Consider the following 19188-nt stretch of genomic DNA (forward strand, 5'->3'; position numbering starts at 1 on the left):
TAAGGTTAAAGTTATCAAATAAAGAATAAGGCCAGTGTCAAATGATGTACATAATGAAATGGACAATACCAAAGGTGTTAGGATGGGTAATCAAGAGGTGAGCTAGACTCAAGTAATGAAACTAGGTTTTTCTTGATCATTGCATATCAAACCCGATGAGAGTCTTAAAACTACATCCTAGGTATGGATAGTGGTTGAACTAGTATATGAATGAATAAAATGGAGTACATATGAATGAATGAAGCAGACTCTGTGTTTGCTAAAGAAGGCTCCCTAGTTTAGGTCTCATATGTTGAGCCCTCATTTTTGGAAGTCTTAATGTCAAGTCCATAATTCCAAGGTCTCATGGCATATGATCAAATGATATGAAATATGTTATGTGCTATATGTTATGTGTTGTGTGCAATATGATACGTATGATGATGCATGTTACTCTCATGGCATGACTTTCCTAATCCAAATTTGGCAAGTCCACTGACTTGACTTTCCATAAACCATTTTGTTAGGAAAGAGCTATTATTACTCATGCATGTCCTTGGTGTGTGCTTGAATATACCCATACTTAGTACAAGTGTGTACTAATCCCATACAATATCTACTTTTAGGTGAAGGCACAGGTGGACGTTGCAGCTTATAGTACGACGTTGCAGCTATCTGGACGTGGAGCTTTCATCCGGATTTTGTAGGCCCTAACAATTTTGAGCATGTCTACTATTAATTTCTAGCTTAGATTTAGGCTTTAGCTAGTGGAGCATGTTCCACTAGTATTTCATTTTCACTTTAATTTCAGAATTTGTATTGGTGTCGTTTTGACAAAAAACGTTTAAAGCAATAATGAACTATTTCGTTCATTTGATGATCTTAATATTAGATGGTTGATTGTGAACGTTTATGATTTTAATTAGAATGACTTACATGAATGTTAAATAACAAAAAGTTCAAATTTTCTACTAAAGTTAACCTAGATGAAGGAACAATAACATATGTAGGCTTGTCTGCGACCTTTGAGAGGTCAACGACGCCGGTCTCATCTGGGATCTAGATTAAGGTCCTGACAAAGTTGGTATTAGATCCCTAGGTCAAATTCCGAGGATAGTAAGTTCACATAAACCACATTGAGTAGTTTCTAAGTCATGGTAGTGAAGTGCACCACTATTCTGAATTAGACACTGCATGATGCGTAAGAAAAATTTCCTTCTTCTGATCTTATCGTGTCTTTTAAAATGTCTGATTTCTTGGTGTTATGACTGTGTCTAACATCAATTAATATAGTTTATAGAAAATGAACACTAGAAGGAATGTTGTTCAGAGGAAAGGAGGAGCAGTTGCTGGGGGTAACCAAGTTCAACCTTAGGCTCCAGCTGAAGGAGTGGCCATGCGAGTTAACCCAGCTGGGTTGATTTATGCAGAGGTGCATATCGCTCTGGCTCAAATGTCTCAAGCTATCACTATGAGGCCCTGAATATAACGGCCCTGGACAACATATAAGATGTTCATCGGGAGAACCCACCCGTACATAGCATGACAAATAGACTATAGGATTTTATGAGGATGAATCCTCCAATTTTCACAAGGTCCAAGACTTCAGAGGATCCCCAGGAGTTTATGGATGAGGTACATAAGATATTTGTGTCCATGGGGGCAACAGATACTGAGAAGGCTGAGGTGTGTTCCTATCAGCTCAAGGATGTTGCACATTCTTGGTGCGAGATGTGGCAGGATAGCCGAGATGTGGGAGGAGTTCTAATTACTTGGGAGTTGTTTAAGACAGCCTTCCTGGATAAATTCTCCCCCAGGGAGATGAGGGAGGCCAAGGTTGAGGAATTTATCAACCTTAAGCAGGGATCTATGACAGTCAGGGAGTATTCCCTGCAGTTTGTTAAACTGTCCATGTATGCCACTTCCTTGTGTCTAACAGCAGGGATTAGATAAGCAGGTTCCTCACATGAATCACCGGAAATCTGGAGGAGGAGTGTCGGGCAGCGATGCTCCATGATAACATAGATCTCTCCAGGTTAATGGTGCATCTCCAGTAGGTGGAGGACATCCGAAAGAAGAGGGCGGCCGTGCTAGTAGGACTAAGACTCATGATCTTGCTGGTCCTAGCAATAGAGGCAACTGAAACAATTCTGGCATCCGTGAGCAGCCCAAATTCAAAAAGGGGCAACAGAGTTCAGGGAACTCTAACTTTCAGAAGAGTACAACACCTAGAGGAGGCAGAACCGAGTCCATGAAGGGCAATGGAGGTGATATGCAGCGTCCCAGTAAAAACTGTGCTAAGTGTGGGCGTGCTCACAATGGAGAGTGCAGACAGGGCACTAATGCTTGTTTCGGTTACGGTAAGAGTGGGCACATGGTTAAGGACTTCCCACAGAATACGGGTTAAGTTAGAGGTAATGCTCAACCTATGCCTAATCCACAGGGTGCAGAAGCAGCCGATCCTCCTAAGAGGAACAAGTTCTACGCCCTGAAGAGAAGGGTGGAGCAGGAGAAGTATGCTGATGTGGTGACAAGTATGCTGCAATTACTCTCAACTTCTGTTTATGCTTTACTTGATCAAGGGTCTATGCTTTCCTTTGTAACTCCTTTACTTGCTCTCAATTTTGAGATATTGCCTGAAGTTCTGCATGATCCTATAGTGGTTAGTACACCTTTAGGAGAAAATGTCAGAACTAATAGAGTATACAAGGATTTCCCAATAGTTTTGTGTGGTAAGACTATGTGTGCAGACTCGGTTGAGTTACCAATGCATGATTTCGATGTTACTCTTTGCTTGGATTGGCTTCATAGTTGTTATGATTGTATGGATTGCCGTAGTAGGGTTGTAAGATTTCGTTTTTTTAATAAAGTAGATCTGGCATTGGTGGAGTACAATTCGAGTCGTCCTAATTCCTTCATTTCGAACCTTAAGGCCAATAAAATGATGTCCAAAGGATTATTGTGTCATCTTTTGAGTGTTGATGATTTAGATCATTACATTCCTCCCATAGAATCAGTGCCTGTAGTGAATGAGTTCCCAGATGTGTTTCCTGATGATTTTCCTTGAGATCCTCTCCCTTGAGAGATTGACTTTGGTATTGACTTAAAACCCGATAATAAACCATTTTTGATTCCTCCTAACAGAATGGCTCCAGATGAACTCAAAGAATTCAAGATGCAGTTAAAAGATCTCATTGATAAGGGTTTCATTCAACCGAGCATATCCCCTAGGGGCGCTTGAGTTTTGTTTGTGAAAACGAAAGATGGAACCCTTAGAATGTGTATCGATTATCGGCAGCTCAACAAAGTCACTATGAAGAATAAGTATCCACTTCCTAGAATAGATGACTTGTTCGACCAACTCCAAGGATCTAGTTTTTTCTCGAAGATTGATCTTCGTTCAAGGTACCATCAGCTTAGGGTTAGAGATGAAGATGTTCCAAAGACGGCCTTTCATACACGTTACGGTCATTATGAGTTTCTAGTTATGTCATTCGGTCTCACTAATGCACCATCTGCATTTATGGATCTTATGAACAGAGTCTTCCGTGAATACCTTGACTATTTCATCATAGTATTCATCGATGACATTCTCATCTACTCTAAAACCAAGGAAGAGCATGAACAAAATTTGAGAATAACCTTGCAGGTACTTAGACAACATCGACTACATGCCAAATTAAAAAAGTGTGAATTCTGGCTTAGATCAGTGACCTTCCTGGGTCATGTTGTGTCCGACAAAGGTGTAGAGGTAGACCCTAGGAAGACTGAGGTTGTTAAGAACTGGCCGAAACCTCTTACTCCCACTGATATCCATAGCTTCTTGGGATTGGATGGTTATTATAGCAGGTTCGTGGAGGATTTTTCTTCCATTGCTGCCCCACTCACAGCTTTGACGAAGAAGAAAGTCAAGTTTGAATGGGCGGACACTTGTGAGAAAGTTTCCAGGAGCTTAAGGACAGACTCACTTCAGCTGCGGTGCTTTGTCTAAGTGTGGAAAGATTTACACTATTTATGGTGATGCATCTAGGGCTAGTTTGGGTTGTGTTCTTATGCAGGGTGTTAAGGTGATAGCTTATGTGTCAAGACAACTCAAGGTTCATGAAAAGTATTATCCCACTCATGACCTAGAGTTGGAAGCTTTGGTGTTTGCACTGAAATTATGGAGGCACTACTTGTATGGAGTGCATGTGGATTTGTTCACAGACCAAAAAGTCTCCAGTATGTGTTCACACAGAGGGAGTTGAATCTACGTCAGCGAAGGTGGTTGGAGCTGTTGAAGGACTATGACATGAATGTCCGCTATCTTTCAAGTAAGGGTAATGTTGTAGCTGATACTTTGAGCAGGATGAGTATGTGAAGTACAACCCACATTGAGGATGAGAAGAAGGAGTTGGTGAAAGATGTACACAGACTGTCCAGACTTAGTGTGCGGTTAGTTGACTCTACTTGTGGAGGTGTTTCAATTCATCCTAGTTCTGAATCATCCTTTGTAGCTGAAGTTAAGAAGAGTCAGCATCTTGATCCTGTGTTGACGGAGCTGAAGGATTCACTGTTGATAAAGATGAATGAGTCTTTTGCTTTGGGAGGTGATGTCGTACTTAGGAACGAGGAAAGGCTGTGTGTACTCGAAGTGGATGATTTGCAGACAAGGATTATTGCAGAGGCCCATGGTTCCAGATGTTCAATACATCAAGGTTCCACCAAGATGTATCATGATCTTAAGCAAATCTATTGATGGGATGGCATGAAGAAGGAAATTGCAGAATATGTGGCCAAATGTCCTAATTGTCAGCAGGTTAAGGCAGAACATCTTAAGCCTTGTGGTCTTACTCAGATTATTGAGGTTCCAACTTGGAAATGGGAGACCATTAATATGGACTTCGTGGTTTGTCTTCCGAGTACTAGGAGACAACATGACTACATATGGGTTATTGTGGACCGGATGACTAAGTCTGCCCTCTTTATCCCTGTGAAGTCTACTTACAGAGTCGAGGATTATGCAAGACTAGGCATGGGATTTCTTTGTCTATCATTCAGATAGAGGAGCTCAGTTCACTTCACATTTTTGGAGATCCTTCCAGAAGAGCTTAGGCACGTAGGTGAAGCTTAGTACTGCCTTTAATCCTCAGACAGATGGGCAGGCAGAGCGTACCATTCAGATATTGGAAGACATGTTGAGGGCCTGTGTGATTGACTTCAGGGGTAGTTGAGAAGACCATATGTGTTTGATAGAGTTCTCCACTCCAACATTGGGATGACACCATTTGAGGCATTGTATGGTAGGAGCTGTAGGTCTCCAGTTGGGTGGTTCGAGGTTGGATAGTCATCCATTTTTGGTCCAGAGATCATTCATGAGGCCTTAGAGAAGGTCATGGTGATTAGGGGCAGGCTGGCTACTTCTTATAGTCGGCAGAAGTCTTATGCAGACAACAGAAAACAGCCCTTAGAGTTTGATATTGGTGACCCGGTCTATTTGAAGATATCACCTATGAAGGAGGTGATGAGGTTTGGAAGGAAGGGGAAGTTGAGTCCGAGGTATGTTGGGCCATATGAGATCCTACATCATGTGGGTGAGGTATCCTATGAGTTGGCGTTGCGTGTGAAGCTAGCTTCTGTCCATCCAGTCTTTAATGTATCCATGTTAAAGAAGTGCCTAGGTGATCAAGCATCGATTCTACCGGTGGAAGGATTGGGGGTCGATGAAGACTTGTCTTATGAGAAGGTACCTGTTGAGATCTTAGACAAATAGGTCAAGCGGCTGAGAAATAAGGAGATTGCCACAGTAAAGATATTGTGGAGGAATCATCTTGTTGAGGGTGCTATGTGGGAGGCTGAGGCGGATATGAGATCCCTCTATCCCCATCTATTAAGTCCTTGAGGTTAGATTTCTTACACTTAAGTCAAAGTTTCCTTATCTCTCCATTGTTTATTGCTACTGCTTAACTATGCATAGTGGTTATGTTATGATATGAATGGCGTTGTGCTAGATTATAAGAAAAGTCATTCGGGGTCGAATGTTCCTAAGGGGGGAATATTGTAACAACCCTAAAATGGATATGCTAAGTAATGCTTAATGTGTCTAGAATGCCTACGATTAGACAGGGTTCACACGGAATTGATGCGCATATAACCAAACCTCTGAACACTTGTGACATCCAAGACAACTAACTTGGGGAGTTAGTTGATCTATGATAGGTTAGGGCCAACCAGGTTGGGCTCCCGAATATGAATATTCACTCGGATGAGTCTTTACCGGATATAAAAAGGAGAAATCTTAAGTTTGGAGGGTCTAGGGGTAAAATGGTCTTTTTCCAGGCTAAGGGTAGTATCATAATTACCCTAAATATGTATTTAATTATTTAATTAGTAAGGTGGAGGGGTATTTTTTAGAGAGAGGGCCGAAATTGCCTTTTAGTAAAATCTTGCTCCACGCGAGTTCGAACCTAGGGTGGGAGCAATGATTTAATTGTTTTATTTAAAATTGATAAATTAATTAATTAATTAATATTTATTAACTGAATTAAGAATAAGGAAAATCAGATTTTTAAAGGTTTGAAAGCGTCCTAGTTGACTAAGTCTAAGCTACTCCACCTAATCCTAAACTACCTTTCACGTTTTAACTCTCTCTCTCACGTCAATATCTCTCTTTTCTATTCACGTTCTCTCTGCCTAAACACAAGAACTGATTAGAAACCAAAAATTTTTCACACTTGAATAACTTTCACGTTAAAAACATATACAAAACATAACCAAAAATGTTAGGAAAAAAGGAGGGGTTTTTCCGTCGAGTTGGTGTAGAAAGCATTCGGAGTTGGACATGATTTTGGAGAGAGTATTTGGGCATAAAGTTCAAGGTTTGAACGTTAAAATAAGGTATGGGTTTTCTTACTCTTGGTCCCTTTCCCAAGAGACCCTTAAGACTCAGATGAATCTATTCCGAAAACTAGGGTTGTTCCCCGTTGCATGTCACTGTCACTAGGTCCTAGTGATTTGTAGGTTGGGTATGTTTGATGGTATAAGTTAGGGATGTAATGTGTTTCGTGATGATTACGTTCATCTATATATGTTCAGAGATGTGAATATTAAGCATGTTGTCCGAAACTATGAGTTTATATGTGTGCAATGTGTAGCCGTTACATATACCCTTGATTTGAAGTTTGAAAATGACATGTTATGATTGTACTCTTACGTGTACAAACTTGTATAAATCGTGATGTTCATATGAAGTATAATGTGGCTGATTTGAATTGAAATTATTAGCTAAATGAATACATGAAAATGCACCTAAAGATGTACTAAATGATCCATGAATTACCCTAAAAACTAACATGTAAATGTTGATCAAAATGATCTGAAAAACGTACATAATTTCCAACATTTTGTTGATGTGTTTCGGCCAAGTTAAGTGGTGTATCATGCTATGTAAAATGAATTAAAAATAAGTGAGGTCACTGAGAATCGAACCCGTGACCGCACCATGTTAAAAATCTTCGAAATGAAGTGATAGAAAGAGAATGTGGCAAGTGGGATTCAAACCCTTGTGCCATGACCAAAACATGAAAAAGATAATGAAAAATAAAAATGAGTGGTGTGGGATTCGAACCCACAACCTCTCGGTCAAACATAAGGAAGAATTAAAAGAAAAATAAAAGTTGAGGCATGTGGGAATCGAACCCACGACATCTCGGCTGAACAAAGGAAATTAAGTAAAAAAATAAAGTGGGGCTATGGTGGTTCGATCCCACACCCTCTCGGTCAAACGAAAATGGTTTAAGGAAAAAGAGAATAAAAGAAAATGAGTTTGTGGAGGTTCGATCCCACATCCTCTTTGTCCCAAACAAACAAAAAATAGAGAAATTATAGGAAAATAAAGAGAAGGCGTTGAAGATCTATCTTGGGTCCCCAAGCCGAGTGGATCAAACTAAAATAAATAAAAATGTAAGTGTTGTCAAAGGGATTCGAAATCGGGTTCCCTTGCCCAATTTCCGTATTGATACATAAGTCATACGTGAATAAATGTTCAAGATAATACTGCCTACATAGATCGAAATCGATAATCTTGGCATACATACAAGATGCATAAGTCTTGTATCACAAAATATTAGGAAGATACGAATCACTTAAACGAGCTATGAATGAATCCTCATGGCTTGTATGCATAGACCCATAAGTCTAGCATACGTTTAAAAGTAAGTGTACCTAAGATGTATGTAATGAAAGGATGTAACCCTAGAATGGTTATGTAAGAGTGTGAAGCACACTATATGGCCAAGTGCATTGGCATATGATGAAATGAACATTCACGAAAAGGGGTGAGTAATTATGAAAAGCAGATGGGCTAAAGTTAATGGATGTGGTGTCAACTTGATAAGAGGCTAGTGTGAAAGATGAGAGCAATCCAAAATGAGCCTAAGTAAATGTTACCAAAATGTACTCACCTATGAGGGTGTAAATTTAATGAAGAGACCAGTCTCTATGAACACTCTAATTAAAGTATTGAGATTAATGTATACTTAATGCTGATGATGAGATGAGAAATCATCTGATGAGCTATGATGTTCTCATACTAGAATCCACCTTCCATGACGTATGAGTTGAATGTAATGGAACTTTATACTCACCACCGATAGGTTAGTTATGAGCGGTGATGCATTTTTTCAGGAAGGAAGAGGTTCACGTAACTCTCATGAGATGAGACTGTCTGGCATGCCGGGTATGGGTCTCCTTATATCTCCTAGTCTTTGAACCGATACTGCCAATATAGGGATCTAGACTGGTCCAATTCCCTATATACGCTAGCATGTTTTGGTTCACCTTGGCTGGTATTCCACCTCTTTTCGGTGTGGGGATGACACACTAGTTTTTATGATGATCACATGATCTATGTCGGTTAAGGTTAAAGTTACCAAAGAAAGAATGAGGCCAGCCTCAAATGATGCACATAATGAAATGAACGATACCAAAGTTGTTAGAATAGGATAATCAAGAGGTGATCTAGACTGAAGTAATGACAATAGGTTATTCTTGATCATTGCACAGCAAACCCGATGAGAGTCTTAAAACACATCCTAGGTATGACTAGTGGTTGCAGTAGTATATGAATGAATGAAATGGAGTACGTATGAATGAATGAAGCAGACTCTGTGTTTGCTAAAGAAGGCTCCCTAGTTGAGGTCCCATATGTTGAGCCCTCATTTTGGGAAGTCTTAATGTCAAGTCCATGATTCCAAGGTCTCATGGCATATGATCGAATGATATGAAATATGTTATGTGCTATATGTAATATGTTATGTGCTGTGTGCAATATGATACGTATGATGATGCATGTTACTCTCACTGCATGACTTCCTAATCTAAATTTGGCAAGTCCACTGACTTGACTTTCATAAACCATGTTGTTAGGAAAGAGGTATTCTTACTCATTCATGTCCTTGGTGTGTTCTTGCATATACCCATACTTAGTACAAGAGTGTACTAATCCCATACAATATTTACTTTTAGGTGCAGGCACAGGTGGACGTTAAAGCTTAAAGTACGACGTTGCAGCTATCCGGACGTGGAGCTTTCATCCGGATTTGGTAGGCCCTCATGCTTTCGAGGATGTCTACTATTATTTTCTAGCTTAGATGTAGGATTTAGCTAGTGGAGCATGTTTCATTAGTGTTTCATTTCCACTTTCATTTCAGACTTTGTAGTGGTGCCGTTTTGGCAAAAATACGTTAAATGCAATTTTGAACTATTTTTTTCATTTGATGACCTTAATATTAGATGGTTGATTGTGAACTTTATGAGTTTAAGTAGAATGACTTACATGAATTTTAAGTAACAAAAAGTTCAAATTTTCCGCTAAAATTAACCTAGATGAAGTAACAATGATGTATATAGGCTTGTTTGTGACCTCTTAAAGGTTAACGACGCCGGTCTCGTCAGGGGTCTAGATTTCGGTCCTAATACTAGTATTCCTAAGGGGGAGATATAGTTAAAGAACAAGGAGATATATTTGGGACCCTCTTTATGCTACATGCATTATATCATGAGTTCATTAGTGATCCTACCATCACTATGTGGGAAAGGACACTCCTCACACTAGTTCACTCGCTACTAAGATAGAGTCCCTTTTGAAATGTCTTTAATGTCTTTACTAATCATCATAGCTAAATGTAGGTCATAGTATCTAGCCTTTGTATAATCATCATCATCATAGATCAATAAGAATTGTATGGGTATTTTCCTTTCATGACAATTCGTATAAGTGAGGTTAGCACATTTACATAGTCACATCATAATAAGGCACATTGGGAAGTTATCACCATCCTTATAACATTTACCCCTTAGCCAACAATACACAGTTCATAGATCAAGACATTTCAATTCAACATCATACCATCCCTATCAATCTTAATATAAGGTATACTTTAATACAAAATCATAACTTAATCACAAGTAACCATAATTGAAGTAAGTAATAGAGATTACAAGAATTACTCAATCCCCTTCACCATGATATTGTCAAGGTCTTACCATCAACCATCCAATTAAACTCAACAATGGTATAATAGCATCACATAATAGTAACCAACATAATAACAAGGACAATTGAATCATTATACAACAATCTATCACTAGTTTATTGCTTAGAATTAGAGACTCAGGTCAAGTTCATAATCTACTTCACAACATAGATTGATTACTCAAGAACTAGCATGGTAGAACTATAATTCATTTCAATCTATTCATAATTTGGCACAATAACATCATAGGATAGTAATTCACACATTAACCAAGCCAATTACATCAATACTAGATAGTTTAATTCAAGTTCACAACCTAGGGTTAAGGGGAATAGGTCATCTTCTACAAGCTAGACCATTCCATCAATACATAACATAATTGAGTTAAAATATATGTTAATATATTCATAATATCCAAAAGAAATCATAAACAAAACAATTCACAAGATAAATTTCGCATTGGATAAAAACCCATTTGAATTTCCTACTTTTGAAATCAATTTGATGGAACCCCTTGGAGAAATAAGTCCCAAAGGTGAAAGGAATCATATACCTTACTAATTGATGAAGTTTGATGGAGAAACTTGATCCTTTGAAGCCCTATAACCCACCTCTATCTTGGTCTTCAATGGGGTTTCTTTGGGAGAGAGAAAGAACAGAGAAGGAGGAACTAATTTGGGTTTCGGTATTATGAGGGTTAGGTTAGCTTAATTAGGATAGAGTGTTTATATAGGTAACTAAACAGATTATTATACCTCCCTTAACCCATAACTAATTAACTAACCACCTAATTAATTAAATTCACCCAACTAAAAACGAGCAGCAAAACCAGTGGTCTCACAGACGAGACCACATTGATGCCATGTTTGTTAATCGACGACCACAGGACCCTCTGTCCTGTTGGTCCTTCATTTTTGTAAGAGACTGGTTAAAATCCAGTCTTTGACAAATATTCTAAATGTCCATAAATGGAGGCAACCGACGCCCCGTGGATTGAACCACAATCCATTGATGGTAAGTCGTTTGTGGACAGTGCATTAGGCAGCCTTCGACACAAATGAAAGGTTCCTCCTCAAAGGTACTTGGTTAGTCGTTGGGGAATCGTACCTGGACGTTTTTAATATGAATTAACTATAATACATCTTAGACACCCTTCCACCAAAATTCATCAATTTCTGACTCAGAAATCCTAGTCAAATAGGCTAAGGCACGCTAGCACCTCATTGAACTAGTTTTTGGACATCATGGACACTCCTTAACGTTTTTATTTCTAAATTTCCTAAATGACTTATATAAATTAAATTTTACATTAAAAATTTGTCTAAATATTTTAACACTTATGTTAAGCTCTAGCTTAGGCTTTAGACTTTCGGAGTATTACAACTCACTTGAGTGAGTTATGAAGAGACCGCCCATACAATTACTTCACACACACCAAAGTTATCCTTTAGACTACCTAAGATAATATTATTATCATACATTAACCTCTCTACCTAAAATTACTCTTAAGACTCACCTAAGTAAGACATGAAGAGAACACCCATACACTCTCTCCAGGCCTACCTATGCAATCCTTAGAGTTACTCTAGATAGGTATTTTTCCATTAACATACATTTAATTTAAGTCATTAGGTTCATTAAAACATTTAGGAGACATTAAAAACTTAAGGACATTCACATAACGGTCTTGGAGAAGACCTAAGGAACCCACATACTAATATCTTTAAAGCTTACTCGTTCAATGTCTAGATAGTGTCTGATTCCACTACCTAAACTTCATAATACTTATCCAACACTAGCATGTATCCCACATGATTATAATAGGCAATAACAGACATAGACCATACTAGCTAGGCATGGAATCCTAAGTCAACCCTACTCCGATAAAGGGTGTTCTACTTACCAATGGAATAACTAGGACACAACCCATGTACGCACATGTTTAAGGAATATCAAGATCTAAACTCGATCTACTCCCCAAGAGTATTATCTCGATGCTAGACTTTGTTCTCATAGAGTAATTCAATATAATAGAGCATATGAAGCGGTACCATGTCTTGTCCATAACAAAATCATGATACAACTTACCAAAGAGGGTCCACTAGGGCTGCCTACAATGGTTATTAATATAGGTCAATGACTTTCCTAAGGATGATTTCATGTCGTTCCATCCAACAAATCCTAAGTCTATCATTCATACGGGAAGGATACCATTACGACTTTAAACTTCAAGGATATCATAACCTTCTTTCTAAAAGGTTCCACACAAATGACGTTCTTAACCTTATTTAAGATCATATTTCAATCATACATATACATGAATGACAAAGGTACTTTACCCTACTAAGTCAAGGATCATATTCATAGCCTTCATGTATCAAGTAAGGGACATAGGTCTACCAAAACAAGACGCACTTTATTATCATCTTATCACATATACAATATCATTCATGTAGCACATAGGGACAATTAAGTATACTACAAGTCACCCTACACACTTCTATAGAATCATTAACATCATCATAATGTTACTTATATTCAAATAGGAAGATTAATACTTAAATATCAAGTATACACATATACCGCATCACCATAGCCTATCATGATCACTTATAATCACTTAGAAGAACACAAACTTTGACTTCACATATACACATAAGTTATCAAGACCTTCACAATTCTCACATATTCAAGTTATAACATAATAATATCATAATTCATAAACTAATTCCGAAAAGGCCACATTTTTTCACAATTCATAAAGTAATACCGACGAGTACACATTGTTCACTAGTATAGCACATAATGCCGCCACCATAAGTGGACCATACCAAGCATCATCATAATTCATGGCCTATACTACATAATTTAGAGAATTTTAGGTCAACATACCACTAATGATATCTCACTACTCCAATCCATAGCTAATTAAACAGACTCAATACAGAAAGGCTCTTACCAATAGCCATGATCACCAATTCAATCAAATAATCACAATATATAAGGAATCCAAGATAATACGCTATGAATTATCAATTTAAGACAAACTACATTCAATTCTAACATGTTTCTTCATAATTCAATAGCCTAAATCAAACTACACAACAAATCAATACAATTGAGACATGATCAAATTACCCATAATATAGTCAAAACTAGGATTGCATGGTTTGCATGGGTTAATGAAGTTTTTAGTCTAAAATCATCAAATTAATATCAATTCAATTATAATACATTGATTCAAAATATTTTATGCAAGAACCCATGACTAGGTAACAAAAATAGGATAATTCATGTTTTTTATCATCTTTTAAAATCATTGAAATTGACTCCTTGAATGGAAGAGAATCCTAGGATGAAACACCATACCTTATATGAATCAAATCCTACTAAATTGATGGATAAAATCTTGGAAAATCAGTCTCCTTAGAGTTTCAAACTTTCATCAATGGAGTTTTTTGGAGAGAATGAATGAAGAGGTTTTGTTATGAGTTGAGGGTTTATCTTTGTTTGGTCATTTTAGGGGCTTAAAATGAATCAATAACCGTCAATAGGTCATCACCAAATTACCCAAAATACCCCTACACTTAATGGACATTTTAACTAATTCAAATCTGACTTAAAAATGACGCGACCAAATCTGGGAGATCACTGCGTGTTGCGGGGTCATTTCTGATTCTTGGTTCTACAAAATTTTGAGACAGAATGGTTCGTGTCGGCCCCCAATTGCAGGACAAAAATTTTCCCTTTCCAGTGCAGGCTGCGCGATTTGCAAGCACTGCTAATTCTTGGCTGCCCGGCAGCTTCATTGGTCCATGTTTGGGTCCTTCTTGGGGACCATTAGGCTGGTCCACGGGGCGTCGTTCTCGGAAATTTCGACCCTTTAAATGTCAGTCTATGCGTAGGAGATCTATACTCAATTTCACCCTCAATCCATACCCCAAAACTCTACTACAAAACACTACGACACACTAGTTCAACCTCGACTAGTTTCTGGACGTCTTGGACGTTTCACTTCCAAACTCCTCAAACTAACTTCTAACACTATTATTAACCATTTTAGGACTTAATAGCCTCATGAAGCACATGTTAGGCTCTAGCTTCACCTCATTCGTTTTAGAGGTGTTACAAAATTACTGTTGGTATACGAGCGTTTGACATAACCTTAATCATTGAAGAGCTATTTCAGAAACTCATGAACAATGAAATATTTCTCAAACATAAAGATATTTAAAAAGCATCCTCTATCATCACAGCTGCAGTTGCACAAAGGACCAAATTTCAGCCACAACATCAGAAGAATAATTGAATCTTCCCTAATAACTCTTGAAATCTCACAAGCCCCACGATAAACGTACCCGAGCAATCAAAAAACAGGGAGAAAATAAAGGCAAGCAATGAAATTCTAGCTTTCTGAAAAGATCGGTCATATAGCTGATGCGTGTCACTCAAAATCACACAACAAATTTTAAGTTGAGGTCAAATTTATTTCAAATCATCACTCATATATGAAGCCTTGGATCCTTTATTATGGAGAACCCCATCATGTCACAAGAGATTCAAAAAATCATGAAAAATATACTGGCAATGAGGAAGTGTCCATGGGTGATGGTAAAACTATACCCATTACTCCCACTGGTTTAACATGAATTAGGGCTTCTAACTCTAATTTCATGCTCTCTAACATTTCTTGTGCTCCATATATAAAAAAGAACCTTATTTATGTTGCTAAGTTTTTCCCTGACAATATAACTTTCAATCAATTTTTCCACATTCTTTCTGTTGAAGCTTCTCAAAACTCGGAGAATTCAGGTACAAGGCCGGAATAAACATTGACTCTATGAGTGGCCCACGAGGAATCGAATGTCACCTTCCGCCAACTTCACCTCCACCTAAGTCTTGTATCAACTGTGGCACCTTCGTTTGGGTCATTCTCACATAAAAATCCTAGTCTTAATGCGGAACAAATTTTTCCTTCCCTTTTTCACCAAAGAAAAGTTTGAGTTTTGTAATTCTTGTTGATCAAATAAACATCATCGTTTGTCATTTCAACGACTCACTTTATATTGTAATGCACCACTTCAAAAATTATTTAGTGACTTATGGGGTCCTTCACCCATTTTACCCGTTGATAAAAAGTTGCATTACTTTATTTTTGTAGTCTTCAATGTCCTTCAACTAAGCTCAACGGCCGGATCATACAATTTGTAGTAAACATGCACATGGGGTTAGTACACACTTGTACTAAGTATTACTACATGCACATAAACAAGTAATATAATTCTAAAGAGGACATTTGTTCAAATCCATGCCAAAGTACTTTGAAAAGCTTTATGCAGACTCAAGAACTGACAGAAGCCAATACTTACATAATCCATAAGTCCAAACCATGGACAACACAACATCAACATTGACAAGTATAGTCAAGTCAACATGTATATCCACATAATTGAGTACATAATCAAGAAAACTCCAACATCAAGTCATAATATCAACAAACATGTATAAGAGTTCATAACATCATAACATAAAAAAGACCCTTACACATAACCTATCATTAAGCGTACAAGTGCAATGACAGAGTAAAGCCTCATTACCTTAATCAATCAAGTAAGCCAAACAAAGGATCACAAGAAACGTCCAACTCAATATAACATAGAATCAATAATAGTCATCATCACATTTAGCAATATAGACCAATAGCATGTTAATAAATGAAACATATTGGATCATCAACATGTAAAGTCATAATATTCATAGAATATATATTATAAGAAAACAAGAACAACCTCCTAAGGATTCCCTCAAGGAAAACTAGTACAAGGCATAGGTAGAGTCCCTTACCCCTACCTACGCTAAGTCAAACCTCTCAAGTCACCCTAGTTAGTGTATAGTCCATTACTTCATTTTACTTTCGGAAACACTTGCCTTAATCGACTAGAATACAAGATCTAAGTGTGAAATATGGTGTTGTAAAACCTTACACCCATTGAACGTGGTCTACCGGCCAAAGTAGTACCATCCACTAGATAGTATTCCTATGGTGGCAATATAGTTTATGGAGCTTGGGGTCTGTGATGGAAACATCACCCTGTGCTCCTTTTGGACTATGAGGTTATAAACCCCGTGACGAATATGGTGAACCCTACCTTCCCTCCTTGGGAAGGTGCCACACCCTCATCGTCAAGATCACTCAGTGCTAAACTAGAGCCTCCTTTGAAATGTATTTCTTTATCAATCATAGGCTTATTTTATGTCATATGGGCTGATACCTTGTATATTCATTATCATTAGCTAATTAGGAATTGCATGAGGATATCCTTTCATGGCCAACCCTCATATGTGAGATTAGCATAACATCATCATCATGTCATAATAAGGAACATGGGTACTTCATAACCAACCTTATATCATTTCATCTTAAACATAATCTCACAATCAAATAGTCAAGACATTTCAATTCAACATCATACTAACACCTACTTAGGCTAATCACAAGTCATGCTTCAATTGAACTACATCATCAATCACAAGCCATCATAATTGAAGTAAAGGTTAGGATCATAAAGGCTTACTCAATCTCCTTCAATAGCCATCATCATGGTCTTACCATCAACCAACCAATTTCATCCAACAATAGGTGTAGTAACCTTAATCAATAGTAATAAACATAAGAACTAGGTCAATTGCATCATCTCTATCCAATTAACATCAATTCATAACATAGTGTTAGGGGAAATAAGGTTTATCATGAATTTATCAAGAATTTAATCCAATCCCAACAATACCTTACCCTAGTCGATCCATACATGAATTAGAATAGATAAAGCAAGTCTAATGATCAATTCATACTTTAATTCCCATCAATTTACAATCAAGATCCAAGATTTGTGTAAATTGGGAAAGGGACATGATCCTCATGAAATTCAATCAATTAACCAACAATCTATACTCAATTAGTCATAAAAATCACAATTAATCATGATCAGTCATCAAGTTGAAGTTTAGAATAAAAACCAATTAGAATTGGAAAACCCTTGGAATTGGGTGATTTAGAAATTAAATTTGAAATGATCTCTTGGGAAAAGGAATCCCAAGAGTAAATAAACCATACCTTAATTCATATTTATCTATGAAATTGAAGTGAAATCCTAGAGAAATTGACCTTCTTTCTCAATCATACTTCCTTCTTCAATGGAGCATTTGTGGATAGAGAAAGTAGGGAGAGATGAGAGCTTTTGGGTTTGTTTTGGGAATTTAGTTTAGGTGCGTGAAAATGACTTCAAACAGACCCTTAGGCTATATATAATAACCCTCTAAATTACCCAAAAGACCCCTTTATTAAATGGGTCTTTCTGTGAAGTCAAAATTCTTAAAATACGATTTTTAGGAATCAGGGAAGTGGCTCTACGTCGCGAGACTAATTCCCAATTTTATTCTTGAAAAGTGAACAGAGGCAGCGGACATCGTGTGGGCTGAGCGTCTCGCAACAGCCCTTTGATTCTTGATAGCAGCCTGTGCACCTATGTTGGGGTCCTCCTCAAGGACCCTTCCGGTGGTCCTTTGGGCGTCGTTACTGGACGTTTGGACCCTTTGTACTACATTCTACCTATTAAAAGTCTTGTTAAAAGTTTTATAATTCATTTGACCCTCTAAAACCTTCACTAAACTAGCGGCATTAACTAGTTCAATTTAGCTAGTTTCCGGATGTCATGGACGTTCTTTTATGTCTTGACTCTAAAACTTCTCGGATGACTTATAAACATTATTTGAGGTCTTAAAAAGTATCTAAACCCCTAGACAATTGTGTTAGGCTCTACATTAGGTCTTGACTTTTCGGAGTGTTACACTTATCACTTCTTATCCTTTTCCCAATTGATTTTCAACATTGATATTACATTGTCCACACATTTCCATTGTTTCATCCTTATCATTCAGTTAATAGACGCAGTCATTTCTAATGAAATTGTCAATAAAAGTAACCAGATACTTTTTCCAACCATGAGATGGTTTTGACTTCTTATCACAAATGTCATTGTAAATAAATTCTAAGGTATTAGAATTCCTTTCAACAGATTTATAAGAATGATCAACAGACATAAATTCCACATAAACTTGACATTTTTATTTATTGCACTCAAAGTTAGACAAAACTTCTAAGTTGATCAGTTTTCCTTACAAAGTTTTGTAATTGACATGCCCCAAGTGCTCATGTGAAAAACTTTGACTCAAGAACTTAAGAACAAATAAAAATATTTTATTTGAAAAACTCTTCGTGAGGTATCTTTTTTCGAACTAACAGTTTATTCTTATTTCTTACAATTTTGTGTGTACAAACATTTTTTAGAGTAATCACCTTGTCAAATGTCATATTCAGAAGGACCTTCCATAAATCTCAATTTGATTGTTATAGAACTACCCATGAACAAAGTTTCATCGGTTCCAATAAAGGCAATATAGTCCAAATGTTTATTCTACAAAAACAAAACAAATGACTATTCACGAATATGCATCTCTATGCAAATATATTTATTATTATAGACATATCTTTACATGAACAATCACAACATTTTAATTTATATTTTTTCATAATAGAACTAAATCATTTAGAAGAAGTATACATATAATTTGGTATTTTCATACTAGTAACACCATATTCTAGTATAGAGAAATTCAACAACTATAATACCAAATA

Source organism: Solanum pennellii, chromosome 11, assembly GCF_001406875.1.
Source record: "Solanum pennellii chromosome 11, SPENNV200".
NCBI classification, from domain to species: domain Eukaryota; kingdom Viridiplantae; phylum Streptophyta; class Magnoliopsida; order Solanales; family Solanaceae; genus Solanum; species Solanum pennellii.